The sequence below is a fragment of the Triturus cristatus genome, chromosome 6, assembly GCF_964204655.1.
Source record: "Triturus cristatus chromosome 6, aTriCri1.1, whole genome shotgun sequence".
NCBI lineage: Eukaryota > Metazoa > Chordata > Amphibia > Caudata > Salamandridae > Triturus > Triturus cristatus.
The window spans coordinates 1891781053-1891796581 of NC_140589.1; the positions used below are offsets into that span (position 1 = coordinate 1891781053).

At 48.5% G+C, this 15529-nt stretch overlaps 1 long non-coding RNA gene across 2 annotated transcripts in view; it reads right to left on the reverse strand.

Moving 5' to 3' along the window:
• Nucleotides 1-15133, reverse strand: part of LOC146822324 (uncharacterized) — an 87405-nt gene extending 72272 nt beyond the window's left edge. The window contains exon 1 of one of the 2 annotated variants that reach the window (XR_014962831.1): nucleotides 15023-15133. This is a non-coding gene — a long non-coding RNA (uncharacterized LOC146822324). Of the gene's footprint in view, nucleotides 1-10843; nucleotides 10887-15022 lie in introns of those variants that run through there. The other variant, XR_014962830.1, reaches the window with a different exon arrangement.
• Between the last annotated feature and the right edge of the window lie 396 nt (nucleotides 15134-15529).

Genomic DNA, 15529 nt, shown 5'->3' on the forward strand with positions numbered 1-15529 from the left:
TGCCAGGTCACATCCGTCACGGCCTTGATGGAGGAGGTCAGCACGAGCGCCCTCAGAGGTAGAAGAGAGAAGAGACTCGGCAGAGTCCGAAAGGGTAGAACTAGCCCGAGCCAACACACGCACTGTATTGAGGGAGCAAAGACCACGCTAGTGGAGGTGAAAATATTACAACCCCACGACTCCAGCCATCTAGACTTCCGGGAGGGAGAAAGCAACAGCAGAGGCAAAGAAGGAAAGGCAGTCTGCAGAACGAACCCCTGAACGTCTGGATGAACAAACAAGCAAACCGGATCGGTCGGGGCAGGGCGGTGGCGGTGCATGATGGAACGAGCCACTGGTTTACCTGATGCCGACCGAGCCCAGGTCCCCAGAAGGGCATCATAAAGGGAGGCTTCGAAAGGCAGAAGCGGCTCTACATCCCCTGAACCGTGGTGGAGAACCTCCAACAAGGGGTCAACAGGCAGGGTAACTGAAGGGGGCTGCATACGCAGAATGAGTGTGGCCATAGAAACAACCCTCAGAAATGACACACCAGCCTCGGAAGCCCTCCGAGGAGGGGACAGTAACACTCATCTGTGGGTGAGGGCTGTAAGTTGAGCAGCCCACTCCAAGGGGATTGTCCGATGAAAGGAGGAGCAGACCAATGTCCAAAGGTAGGAAGCCCCATGGATGAATGAGGGTCCTGAAGGGGGTCTTGAGGAGGGGGAGAATATGCTGGAGCCACAAACTCCAAGGGGGGAAGAGGCAAAGACGGATCCGGTGTCGACGGACGTCGGGGTGATGCCAAACTTCCTCCGGAGGCCTCCAGAAAGGAGTCAATGATCTGGCTTTGAGGCGGTGTCAGGGAGTCTTCGTCCGGCGCCAACTCGGCCTCGTCCGGTGCCGGCTCGGCCTTGCCCGGTGCCGACTAGGACTCAACCACAACATGCTCCGGTTCCAAAGTAAGGAACAGAGCCGGAGCTGGGAAGGCAAGTCTGGATATTTAAGTGGTGCCTGAAACCTATCCTTGCATATGCCCGGAAAGCATTTCTAAACGCTATTTAGCCTTTTCAAACAAACCGGGGAACACCAGCTGTAGATAGCTATGGCCAGCGGCATTTAATATTGTTAAAAGTCAGGGTACAAGATGTTTGTTCTTTCATAAGTGTTTGGAGGAATGATATGAGTCATGACGGTGTATTGTGATAGTCAAGAGAGGTGAGCTGTGGCAGGAATCCTGGAAGCCTATCTCCAATACACGTCTGGGATGGGTGACTGCACCACTTTGTGCATTCCTTTATGACTGCTACAAACACAGGAAGGATAGGCGTGACTGAATGCCCATCCACATACATCTGCATTCTGAGAGCCCCTCCCTTTCACCCTGCACCGGCATGGCCAATACTTCACTTGAATAGATAGTGTCCTGTCCCCACACAAAGGGCTGAATTAACCCCCATAGATAGCTGAGAAGAAAGGGAGACCTGTGCACTTCAAGGAGCTGCTTTGCAGTCACACCCACATCAATGGCACCTTTGGGTATAAGTACTGTGGCTCTGACCCTCTCAAATCAGACACTACTACACTTGTAACTGAAACTCTGCCAGAAGGAGCTGCTGTGCTGCTTAAAGGACTCAACTGGACTGCTGATCAGGTAGGCCTGCTTTTTTGCTTGTTGCCCAGCTGCCTGCTGTTTCCTGAGTTTGTTGAAGGAGAGCTGGACTCTGCCTTCCTTCCAAGTGCTCTCCAAGGGCTTGTTGGCTTGCATCCTGTTGGTGGAAACTACGGGATATCAAAGTGGGTACCCCATCTCCTGTACCTGGCTCACTGGAACCGATCCAGATACTTGCAACACAGATTTCAATGGATATCCTGACTGCGTGTAGCAGAACCACTGCATTGACCTGCTTATGGGAGTAAGAACTGGTGTATCGGAACCAGCGATTTGCCTCCTGAGATCGATGCTTCGTACAGTGTACGCTGGTGCTGCAGCTTGTTGAGATTAATGCATACCCTTGAAAGCATTGAGAAACCTGGTGCATCACTTGACTCCTTTCAGATCTGGCACCAGTCTACGGAACCAATGCATCGCTATCACTCCGTGGATAAGACTGACAGATCTTCCTTTTGAGACCAGTAAAGGTACTTTATTAACCGGTGCCTGCGTGGGTCCGGCAGTCGGCCGGTATTTATCACGGTCAGCCCGAATTTAGATCTTGCCCCTGTCCGGCGCGACCACAGAAACTTTGTTTTGCACATGCAATTTACCACCAATTCAAACTAGGTGGTAGATGGGTGCAAACTATAAAAGCAGGTCGAGAATGCACCACGGCTATCTACAATGGCTGCCCTGTACCTGATAGCAAGGAGGATGTGCATACTGGCTGCTCAGCAGAGGAGGAGGCAGAGGCAAGAAAGGATTTTTTGCGCCAGACTGACCCTTTTCCAACAAACAGAAGAGGAATTGTATGACCAATGCAGGCTAAGTAGCACAGTCATCCTGGATATCAAAGACCTTTTAAAGCCACATTTAGAAAGCAGTACTTTGCGCAGCAATTCCATCCCCGCCCATTTGCAGGTGTTGTGCATGTTACACCTATTATCCAGTGCAAGTTGCCAGGATGTGATAGCTAATGCAAGAGGGGTGTCTCAAAGTAAGCTTTCACGTTTCTTCAGGAGAATCCTAAATGCCATGCTTATCTACATCCGCCACTACAAATACCTGCCCAGGAATGCACAGGAAATACAACATAAGAAACTGCAGTTTTACAGGATTGTCAATTAATTTCCCCCATGTCATAGAGGGTATAGATAAGACACATGTGGCCATATGTCCACCATCCCATATTGAATATCTATTTATGAACCTCAAAAATACACATTCCGTGATCATTCAACTTCTATGCAATGCCTACAACATTATCTCTGATATAGTGCCACTCTTTCCCGGAAGCACACATGACTCCAACATGTTTAGGCACAGTGGAATTTACAGACAACTAGGAAGAGGGGAATTCGATGATGGATATTTATTAGGAACAGAAAGTACATGTCCAAACGAGTATGTAATTGCCCAATACACACAAAACATATGTTGCCTCACACTAATGTATGATTTACAGGTGACAATGCGTATGCCCTTCACCTATTGATTCTCACACCCTTCCCCTTTCACCAACCAGAATGAGAGGAGATACGACGCAGTGCATCGTCACACCAGAAATGTAATTGAGCGGACATTTGGGCTCCTGAAATCACGGTTTCGTTGCGTTCACAAAAGTGGGGGTGCTCTGCAATATTCGCCATACATTGCCTGTAAGATGGTTGCAACCTGTCCCACACTACACAACATTGCCTGTAGCAGAGGCCTACACATTGCAGTGCCAGAGTCTGAATCTGGCGATGAACAACCTGGACCCCTAGCTCAGCATCCAACAGAGGAGAGCAAATCAGTTGAGGGGAGGAGGCGCAGGGACAACATTCTATATATTACTCTGCAATGTAAGTTCAACATATTGACAAAAAATACTTGCACAATAGTTTTAGTGATCAAAGTTAACAAACCTTTACTGCCAGGTGTTTCACTACTGTTGCATGATAATTTGGTTTGCACATAAATGTACGTAATATTACATTAACATGTAGGTTGGTTACAACACCTACCTAAACAAAATATACAGGCACTCCAGCATCTGTACCCCTCATGTTTTCCTGTGACTATGTCTAGTATGGGACGTGCCACCATGTGGAGGTGCCAAAGTATGGCTATTACTGCGTTGCAGAACTTATGCAACTGTGGCAGAGATGCTGCTGACACTTGACAATTCCTCTCTGTTAGGTTGCCCTTCCACCATCTCAATTGCAACATGCTCACAGTATAGCTTCCACTGCAGTGGTAATGTTGCCAAGTCTCCTCGCCACATACCCACTTAAGTGCCCCATTTCCACCTGCAGTGTCGCAGTGCGCTTTGACAAGGCTGAGGTGGCATGTGCAAGCCTTCCAATGGAGTTATGGCACCCATTTGCACACCACTTCTCTTCTTTCTGCGCTCTGGTTGGTAGTGTCCTCTGCCATGTGTGTGCATAGTTTAGTTATGACATCAGTGAGGTTGTCCATTTTAGTGGCCACTGTATGGAAGCCTACTGATATTGCATGGTGAATGTTATACAATTTACTGTTTACTAATTTCATTTCTTTGTGCTGCAGGCGCTAAATTTGAAGCATGGATGCCTCAAGACCACCAAACAGCACTTCCTTTTCAGCATTTGGCTGGGACACAGAACTTGGCTGTGCATAAGCTATATCAAAGCACCGATGAGCATGCGCTGCAGTACGCTGATGTCGGGCCTGCCACTTGCGGCTGGATTGGAGTGGGCGGCTGGATGTCATCCTCATATGATGGTGGCTGTGGAGGGAAAGAAGCAACGATGTTGTGGGCATGAGGTGGTGTGTGAAAGCTCTCCCTAAATCCTGCTTTTCCCTCCTCCATTTGGACCTGTTCTTCTCCTCACCAGTTGAGGATTCCATTACTTCCTCAGGTGCATTAATTTGAGAATTTGCATGCTATTACTTTTATATATGGGGAGCCTATTTGTCAGCCTGACACTGACTGAACTGTGTCATGATTTGACTACAAGTCCTATGATGCACCTTAATCAATCAATCAATCAGGGAATTGTAAGCGCGCTGCTTACCTGTGAGGGTCTCAAAGCACTGAGGGGGGGCAGATTTGTTTAGCCGAAGAGCCAGGTCTTGATGGTCTTCCTGAAGGTGTTCAGGGAGGGGGCGCATCTGATGTCTGCTGGTAGCTTGTTCCAGGTCTTGGCTGCAATGTGAGAGAAGGATCCTCCGCCTGCTCTGGCTCTGTGGATGCACGGGGTTTCAGCCAGTGCGAGGTTAGAAGATCGGAGATTTCTTTTGGGTATGTGGAAGTTCATTCTGTCGTTGAGGTATTTTGGTCCGTTGTTGTGTAGGCATTTGTAGGCATGAGTGAGGATTTTGAAAGTGACTCTTTTCTCCATGGGGAGCCAGTGGAGACTTCGCAGATGTTGGCTGATGTGTTCGTGTCGGGGGATGCCGAGGACGAGTCTGGCAGCAGTGCTCTGTATTTTCTGGAGTTTGCAGAGTAGGGACTTGTTGATGCCTTGAGTGTGTTTCCATAGTCCAGTCTGCTGGTGATGAGTGCGTGGGTGACTGTCTTCCTTGACTCAGGACGGATCCACTTGAAGGTCTTGAGGAGGATGCAGATGGTGTTGAAGCAGCTGGAGGTGACAGCATTGACCTGTCGGTTCAATTGAGTGATGAGTCGAGTACGATGCCGAGGTTCTTGGCGTGGTCTGAGGGGTTAGGTGGGCTCCCGAGGGCGGTCGGCCACCAGGTGCTGTCCCATGAAGAAGGGGTGGTACCGAGGATGAGGACTTCTGTCTTCTGGGCGTTGAGCTACAGGCAGCTGTTGGTCATCCAGACTGAGACGTCTTGCATTCCTTTCGGGAAGCTGAGTTTGGCAGTGGTGGGGTCTTTGGTGAGGGAGAGCATGAGCTGGGTGTCGTCGGCGTAGGATACGATGTTGAGGCCGTGTTGTCAGACGATGGCTGCAAGGGGGGCCATGTAGATGTTGAAGAGGGTGGTGCTCAGGGACGAACCCTGTGGGACTCCACAGGTGATTTTCGTTGGGTCGGAGAGGAAGGGTGGGAGTCTGATCCTTTGGCTTCTTCTGGTGAGGAATTATCGGATCCAGTGCAGGGCTGTTCCTTGTATGCCTGCATCGTGTAGTCTGGTGACTAGTGTGCGGTGGGAGACAGTGTCGAAGGCCGCTGATAGGTCGAGTAGGATGAGGGCTGTGGAGTTGCTTTGGTCCAGGAGGGTGTGGATGTCATCTGTGGCGGCAAGAAGAGCGAACACTGTGCTGTGGTTGTTTCGGAATCCGAATTGGGACAGGTCGAGGACGGCGTTCTCTTCAATGAATCGTGTCAGTTTCCTGTTGACTGTTTTCTCTGCAACTTTGGCTGCGAAGGGGAGGAGCGAGATGGGCCGATAGTTCTTGAGGTCGGTGGGGTCAGCTGTGGGCTACTTGAGCAGGGGTCTGACTTCTGAGCGCTTCCAGTCATCAGGGAAGGTGCCTGTTTTGAAGGTGGTGTTGGTGGTACGTCGTAGTTCGAGTGCGATGGCAGCCGCGGCTATGTGGTAGTTGTGAGGGGGTCAAGGGTCGGTGGGGGCCCCTTAGTGGATGCTCTTCATGGGGCGGTGTCTTCGGCCGTGATCGGTTTCCAGTTGGAGATGGTGGGCTGGCTGGTGTTTCTGGGGGGCAGGGGGCCATTGTTGCAGGGATTCTGCACATGCACAGAACTATGCGCAGGAAACCAGGACCTCAGTGAATTGCGGTGTACCAAAAACTAACTTCCGTACCCAGAACCCCAATCCGACTATGCATCAGTGTCCCATTCGTTATCCGTATCTTCTCGGAGATCCCAATGTATAGACAACCCAGAACAAGCGACTTAGAGTACTCTCAGGAATGGTGGGAATCAGAAATACCTGTTCGTTATTATTCTCATATCAGTCCACAACAAGAGTAATCAGAGACACGGTAAAGTTTAAAATATTTATTTTATAATCTACGTGTCCTAAGATGCAGTACTTTGGCTAACATAAGCAGACAAATGATTAAGATCAAAATCATCAGCATTGTTACAATACCATAGAAAATGAAGGGAGAAATCATTACAAATGACAGTGGAATACAACCAGCTTCCCTTCACTAGTAAGCTAGCATTATTAGACTAATAGAAGGTCTCTAGGTTTGAATGGGGAACCCCATACCGTAAAGATCAACTTAGGTGAATCACATCACAGGATCAGCTTTGCTCTGCGCCTGCAAAAGTTATTCTCTAGAATGTATGTCTAATGCATGCAAATTTCAATATTAAAGGCTCTCGACTTTCAGATATCTGCAGCTGTGTGCGTGTTATGGCTAGAGCGTGAGCCGATCATCCCAAACTCAAAAACATGCATTGTCTGGCGGCTCAGTCTGTTTCTTCACACAATGTTCAGACCAAGGTCGCAGTGCACGTCTAGGGATGTGAACAACTGTCTGGTTCACATGAGAACCAGACAGTTCTCATGTGAAGAAAAGGCAAGCAAGCAGTTTTCAAATAATAACATGTATCTGCAGTGTCGTGTGCAAAAGCAGCAAAAGTGGCAAGATGGCGTTCTGACATCTAACGCGCTTATGCTAACATAGCAATGTATGTATCTAAATCGCTGCCTTCACTACACCATCTGTGGCGCCTGGTGGATGGCCATGAAGTTGTCGTAGAGGTTTTTGATCTTGAGGTGGAAATAGGTTCCAAGCTTGTCGCTGAGGTCTTTGGATGTGGTGAGGTCTGTGGCTTCGCTGCGTCAGTTGGTGAATTCTTGAATGACACTGAAAAGATGGTGGAGTTGGCCAAGATTTTGTTGTGGATGAAGTTCCTCTTGGTTGGTCTGATCTGGTTGTGGTAGTCTGTCATGACGTCCTTGTAGGTGGTTCGGTTTTTGGTTATCTAGGTGTTTCTCCAGTTCTTCTCCAGGCGTCTGGCTTCTTGGTGAACCAAGCGGCTTTCCTGGTCGGTTGTCTGTCGGGGTTGCGTAGCGGGGGGAGCTCCACTGTGCAGTTGGAGATCCAGGTGTGGAGACCTCTGGTTGCATCATTTGCGTCGGGTTCCCAGGTGTGGTTGTCTTGGGTGAGTTTGGAGTTAAGTTGCTTGTTGGAAACCTTGATCCAGTTTCTTCGTGGTGGGCATGGGGCTAGTTTGGGTGCCTTGGGTTTGTTGATGGAGAAGTGTACGCAGTGGTGGTCGGTCCAAGGCAGCTGCGTTGTGTGGCTGAATTGAACGTTGTTTCCTGCCGCGAAGATGGAGTCGAGGGTGTGTCCTGCTCTGTGGGGCGGTGTGTTGACGGGTTGTGTAAGTCCGATGCTTGCGAGGTTGTCATGAAGGATTGTGGAGTTGGGGTTGCTGGGGTTGTTGAGGTGGAAGTTCAGGTCTCCAATGAGTATGTAGTTTGTTGAGGAGATGGCGTGGGTTGCAATGAAGTCGGTGATGGTGTTGGCGAAGGGTGTTCAGGGACCGGGGGGTCTGCAGATGAGGGTTGTTCGGAGTGTAGCTTTGGAGTGGCCTGGATCTGGAAGTGCAGGTGTTCGGCAGAGGGGAAGGTTTCGCTAGAGGTGGTGAGGTGGAGGGTGCTCTTGTGGGCGATGTCGAGGCCCCCTCCTGGTGGTTGGGGCGGTCTTTCCTATGGATCTTGTATCCGTCTGGGATGGCGGTGCTAATGTCGGGGGCGGATACTTTAGCTGTGTAATGGTCCCAAACTGATCTGCCTGCCTGTGTGAGGTCTATTTATTATGCATGTAGTTTACATTTATATGGAGGATACTGCCTCTGGCTCCAGGGTAGTCTCCACCATTGCCTCCAGTGCCCTGGGTGGGATAACAGTTGAGGGACCACCTCCTGCGGCCCAGGACTCACTCAAGATTGTTGCCACCCTTTCTTTGATTTGAGACTGGAGGTCATACCACCGCATCCTTATTTCTTCCACCGAGCGCTGTGCCACGCCTAAAGCATTTGTTTTCTGCTGCATGTCCTTCGAGATATTAGTCTAGGTCTCAGGCACAGTCATGGATGCACAACTTAACAGCTGCTTATGGTTGATGCAGAACTTCTCAGTTAGTATCTCCATTTCTTGTGTTGAGAAGTTCAGTTTCCACTTCCTGACCCCTGCCTCCTTCTCTGCCTGATCGCTAGCCATTTTTCTGGGTTATTTTAATAGTTTTGTCTCCTCAGGTCACTTGGAATGTACAGCAGTACTTCCCTCCTCATTCTGCCTGCTCGCCTGGCTTCTCCTAGGCAGTACTTCCTGTTGCTGGGGTCATGGGCCTCACCCAGGAAGGAGAAAATGCATTTTTTTTTTATTCTGTCACTATCTGCGATTTTATTCGCAATTTGCGACTTCATTTGTATATTGCTATCACTGAAGTAATCACAAATTGCAATTACCTATTTAGCGAAAAGACTCGTTAATGAATCACAAAATCCTGCTGGTCTCCGTACGTACATGCCTGATTGCAATTTCTAAACTGCAATCGCAAAAGTTTGCAATTAGGGATTCTCAAATTGGTTCTTTTGTGCATCTGGCCTTAGGTTTATTATTTATTATTATTTATCCAGTGTATTCACATCATTGTAAATCACAGTGGTAACGTCATGCCCAAACAGATGCTTGGGAATATACGTTTCCACATGACCAGGTGATATTTCTCTCTGATACTTTGTGAACTAAACTAAAGAAGGTTTTTTATAAGTGCCCCCATATTCCTCTCTCAATGGTAGATAGAATTTATATCATTAAAATGGTTAGTTTCATGTTAAATAAATAAACTTGTTTTTAGAAAATGGCTGGTAACTTAATTGATGTGGAGAAGTGAGTGGCCATGAGTTGCAAAGAAAAAGCTTGCCTGAAGTAGGAGAAAGTCCTTCCCAGTTTAGAATTATATTGATATTACTTACAGCCTCATCTCAGATACTGCTTTGACTTGTGATACTGGAAATGAATATGTCAATATAATACAATCCTCGTAAGGGTAATGGAGCGATGTATGGCTTACAGGGCTTCACTTGCAAATGTTTGAATCCTAAAAAATACAAAATATTACATTTCAGACTCGTTTGTCAAATAGGTGCTTTTATGGATTAGAAGGGCTATGACATATAGGCAGCAAGAAGCCTTATCACTGTGCAACAAACTTGAATACCCTGAAGAATTGTCTACCATGATACCAGAATGGGCCGAAAATAATGTATGGGAATTAAAAAAATTACAGAATCAATAAAATTTCATCACGTTAGAAGAAGTATTTTTTTTTTCCCCAAAACCTTTATTGAGCATATAAGGATGATACACAGCAGTGGTGCCTACAACCGTCTCAGGCCGGCAGCGTGCAGCAGTATGAGAAAAGCACGGATGTACACAGCGTGTCGCCAACAACCCAAGAGGGCCGGCCGCGTCAATAACCAAGCATGCATCCATGTGAGCTGTGTCAGTTAGTGAAACTATGAGTCCCTTCCAGCTCTGGCTCGAAAGGAAACAACAACTCAAAACAGCAACACCAACACGCCCCCAACTAGGCTCTTGGTGAGAGTGAAACAGTAAGTATAGCATCATATCAATCTAAAGGGCAGCCCGTGCCCCCTAACCATATCCAAAGCGCACCAGTTTGACAGGGGAAGCCTTACCAGAATATCTATGCCCCCTCGACCACAGTAGCAATTCCAGCCGCCACTCCAGATAACCACGCACACCCTCTAACAATCTGGAACCCCGATCTAGCCTTCCTCGGGGCAAAGAGCGCGCCACCACCACAAAGTCAGGGCCGACACACACAGTAGCAGTTCGCAGTCCGGGCAATACTTAGGCCCTCCCACCCAACGTTGCAAGCAGTCCAGTCCTCTAATCGGTGAGGAGAGAGGTGGATCCACAACATCCTCCAGCGGGGTCAGCAGCAGGTAACTCTTTAATGGGCCCCAGATATCTCGGGGTCGGGACATCGTTGGCAAAAGGTCAGAGTATAAAACAAGCTGCTCTTGCCAGCAAATCATAGTCTCCAGCCAGTCCTTAAACTTAGGAGCCCGTCCCCTGCCCCATCTACAGGCCACCCTCCACTTAGCAAGGAGGAAGCAGAGCGAGGCGAACTTCCTGTGCGCCACCGGTATCCGCTCCGTGTAGCCCAGTATGCCCATCAGTGGAGATGGCGGTAGCGCCGTGCCCAGCATTTTCCCGACCGCACTAATTTCCTTCAGAAATCGAAGTAAGGTCAGGATGTTCACTCACCTAGTTAGTAGATAAGGGATCCGCTCTCTATAAGGGTCCGAGTCGTGTGTCAGGACTAGCAGAGTTGCTTGCGGTTATATCTATGGGACTGTTGCCTGATTGGATATTAAATCGACCAATCCGGGACAGGGTACTGGATACTGAGTATGCTAATGAGTTTCTTAAAAGGATACTGAGTCTATTGGATCTAACTATCCAATCAGGGGACCCGAAACCTAGTTTCCTTTCTGGTCCATAATTTAAGCCTCTGCTCGTGAAACTGTTACCTGATTGGATATTGAATCGACCAATCCGGGACAGGATACTAGATACAGAGTATGCTAATGAGTTCCTTAAAGGGATACTGAGTTTCTTGGATCAAACTATCCAATTATGGGACCCTAAACATGGTATCCTATTTAGTTCGAATTTAAAGCCTTTGCTCGTGAGAGTATGCTCAGGTCACGCCTAAACTAGACCAGAATGATATAATTTGTGGCAATAGGTGGAATTGTTCAAACTCTGAACAATGATCTGTGTGCCCGTTCAACAATTAGGTGCGCCGAGAAGGAATCCGCTCCTAGCGTAGTGGTAAGAAACCGTTCAACGTAGTCCTCCATTCTACCCATGGCAGTGGTCTCCGGAATCCCAATAAGGTGAATGGTATTCCGCCGACTGCGCGCTTCTAAGTCCTCATTCTTCACAGCTTTTACCTTCAGCAGCTTATCCATCTGCAACATTTGTCCGGCCGCATCTGTGGCATGGTCCTCTATGTCGGAGATTCTCATCTCCGCCTCCTTGAGTTGTTCCTCATGCTTATCGACCTTCAGCACCAAATAGTCAAGACGAGTATTCATGGTGTCCATTTTGCCTGAGAGGGCATTCAAACTTTACTGCATTGTCATGAGCATGGCCTTCAACTCACCATCAGGGGATGCTTCAGGGGGCTTCGGCGACCCCGAAGAGGTGTCATCCTGGTCCGCAGCGACTGTGCGCGTATTCGCTTTTTTCTGTTCGAAAGGTAGTCGAGATTGTCGCGCCTCCGCCTTCCCCATTGTGTTCCTTTTCCCCAGACCAGGTGCGCCAGATCGTCTGCACTGCGCAACCTGTCGTAGTGTGTCCTGCCGGGCACTGGGACCCCCACCTGCGTCGCAGCCTGCCAAAAACACATCCACTGCTGGTGTATCGGGGATCTACCTCTCCTGCGTTATGCTCCTCTCCCACGCCGCGTAGTCGTCTGCCTCGTAGCTAGCAAGGTGATCTCCCCTCTGGCAGTCACGCGTTGTCTGTGCCTGTATCAGCAGCAACCCATTCACTGACAAGCGCAGGCAGGACCACACATGTGGCACAGGTCTCCAAGTTATCGGGCAGCTGCTTGTCCGATGCGGCGAGAGTTTCCGCCAATATCCTCTTCTGAGGCAGTAAGTCAGGCCCCCATCCAAAAGCCGGACAGGTCAAGCGTCACACGAGGACCGCCAGAGGGCCCAGCGCCCGAATCTGCAGCGTATGCACCTTGCACCATGCACCAGCAAGAATGACTCGGCGCTCTGGCCCCAGCTCCTTAACTGCGGTCAGGAAGCGCGCCGCAACCCTCATAACGGGGCCCCAGCCGTCCACTCCAGCCTAGGCCTCCGAGAGCCCAGAGCGGGATAGCACACTTGGCGCCGCGAGTGGCAGGCAGTCCGCTCCTCCCTCGGCCCGCAGTCCAGCCGCCCGGGGGTGCCGCGGTTCACTCACCGCCAGATCCAGCCTGGTGCCTCATGGCCGCACCGGCCCTCGCATTGTCCTCGCAGCTGGCACTCCCTTCCAGCGGTGACGGGCATTCACAGCCCGGGACGTCTCATCTCCGGATTTCCCGAGAGCAGCGGCTCAGAATCTCATGAAATCGGCATCGAGTCTCCGCCGACAGCTAATGTGCAGGTCAGCATGTATCCTGGCGATGGGCATGGGGTTCAGCAGCAGATAATTGAAAGATGATGAGGTCGGGCAGCCAGAGCCTCACGTATGTGCGGCCATCTTGGTCCGGCGCCACCTAGCGCCCCCACGTTAGAAGAAGTTAGACACAAATGTAATATTCACTTCACAAGTAGTTTCTCCAAGTGCCTGCAGTAGAGAAATTCTTTTCCGAGCAGACAGGTTAGTGAGAGGGCGGAAGTCCTTCGGGAGACATTATGTCGCTCACCTATTACAGGTTACATGGCAAGAGCTTAGAAGACATTTGTAGCGCTTGAAGCTGGAAATCACAATATAACCAAGGCAGCTCGGGAATCGGATCTAGGCTATCAATTTTCCAAGGGAGAATCGGGGGGGACAACCAAAGATATCATACTTGCCTTTAAATTCTAACCCCCGCTGTATTCAGTATTTTTCAATACATGAGCTGTACGTAACTTCAGAGCAGATTAACAAATTGACAGATCCCTTTTCCATCAACCTGCTCAAGATATTTCAATGAGATTAGGAACTGGAAGCATATGTTATGGGACCGTGTAAACATCAAGCCCTTTTGGGAGTCTGTGGGGCATATTATTAACAAACAGCGATGATTATCGCTAAGCGCGTTTAGCGCGCTTTCCCTTATCACCAGCCATGGCTGGATTTAATCGATGCAATAGCGCATTATTATCAACGCTTATCTCCAAGGCGATAATAAATCCAGCAATAGCGGGGAAGTGCGGGAATATCGCATGTAATCCAGTGATAAAAAGTCAGCGATAGGTAAATCCTTGCTTATACGACATGGTGCACTTAGCCTGACAATCCACCTACCATAGGATAATATAGCCAAATCAGGAATTTTGCAGACGTTAGATTCCAGCGTTTCAATGAGATTAGGAAATGGATGCATATGTTATGGGACTGTGTTAACATTATTCCCTTTTGGGAATCTGTGTTAAATGGCTCCGGCAAGTAGACAATATGTTTTAGCTCCGGTCCCTGTGTAGCATGTTGGGCATGCAACGGGAGCCTAGTGTAAGGGTCTAAAAAACTAAATATGACGCTGCGTTTCACCTCATCAGTCGCTAGATCTTTCACGGCACAAAATGGAGATCAACAGCTTCTCGCATGTTTGAAGAATGGACACAGAAAATGAAGAAGTCACTGGAATTTGAAAGAATTGATTATAAGAGAATGGTTTATGCAAACGATTTGAGAAGCGTTGGTGTTAGATCAAAGAGTGAATCTAAGGATGGACTACTGATGAATGTTTGTTGTCTGAACTGTTAGTTAATACATTTAATCCCCGGTGCAATATAAAATGACGACTGTTCTTTTTCATTCCTGCTCTAATGAAATGCAGTGTAAGATGAATTCACTTCCCAATATAAAAATATCTACTGCTTCTCCCCACCTATGACTCTGGCCACTATTCTTAGATGTATCCTCTTTCCCGACACCCTCCCACATCTCCTTCCACTAGGAATGCCTGAGTCCTTTTAACCTGAGGATGCAGCACCTATCAACTGCAGCCACTGAGGAGCCACTGAAGAGACAATGCAAGCATTGAAGAAAACAAAATCCACACTTAGCCTCCTCCCCACACAGCCAATGCCCTCATCAAAACACTTGCATTGATAAGACTCTGTACAGGCTGCGGGCAACAGTGTCCTTCTCCGCGCGCCCCAATATCCCCGTACGACAAAGTCAGAGACTTTGCGACATCTTCCCACCCCTACTGGCACCAAGATGGATGGCTGATCCTGAAACAAGAACTTACAAAAACCTATATTCTGTTAAGACAGTCTAAGCCTCAGCTCCTGCACAGCTCACACTGCCAATGACTGTAAACTCCTGCTGTGAGCCGCCTGGGCGCTACACAGTGGGTGATGAGAAGCACACACCCCTCGGGGCGGGCTCAGCTGGGGGTATAAATAAAGGGGATCTATGCTGCTCGGGCCAGTTCCAATGGAATCTCGGTGTTGTGTAGGGTGTATGTTTTCCCATCCATCATCAGGTAGGCCTCCCCTCATTGGCCCTCAGCTTCCACCCACAAACAGGGCTCCAGCCTGTCTTCTCATTGGCCGGCCTGTCAGAGGAACGCAGAATAATGTTAATGTGCAAGTATTTTAATTTACATATACACATGCATTGTCATACCTTACGCCTCTCTCTCTCCATTTCCAGCCATGCATTTGGGCAAATTGCCAATGTATCTGAGTCTATTATGGTATGCAAAAGACCAGGAGATTACCCACATACCTTGATAAGGCTTGGTGCACTTTTTTGTGCAGGCCCCGCAGCACTTTTCCTCTCCGGGACAGTTGCCGTCACTTAGGCACTTGTTGGGCTCTAATGGGTAGGTACATTTTGTGGTATTGTTTTCAGGGGGACACAAGCCCACTTTGTCTGTAACAGAATAAGTTTCAATTAACACAACAGCAGTTATTTACTAATGGCTGCACAGGCGCTTCAGTGGTGCTGCTCAATTTTGCATTGCGTCTTTAGGGTTTTAGAATGGTAAGTGTTTGATCCAGTGCTTTGGATCACTTTGCACCATTAAATAATACCCAAAAAACACCACCTCCCTGTCAGGACAACACAAATTCATTACAATCAGTCTTTTTCAATACAACTGACGAGAAACTATTTACAAAAATATAATTTTGAAGGAGGAAAAAAACCTGCATGCTTTCTTTTTGTTATTTTCCAATCAAAATATATTGCTTAAGACACATGCTGCAAATTAGGGTGTTCCATGTCTTGGCT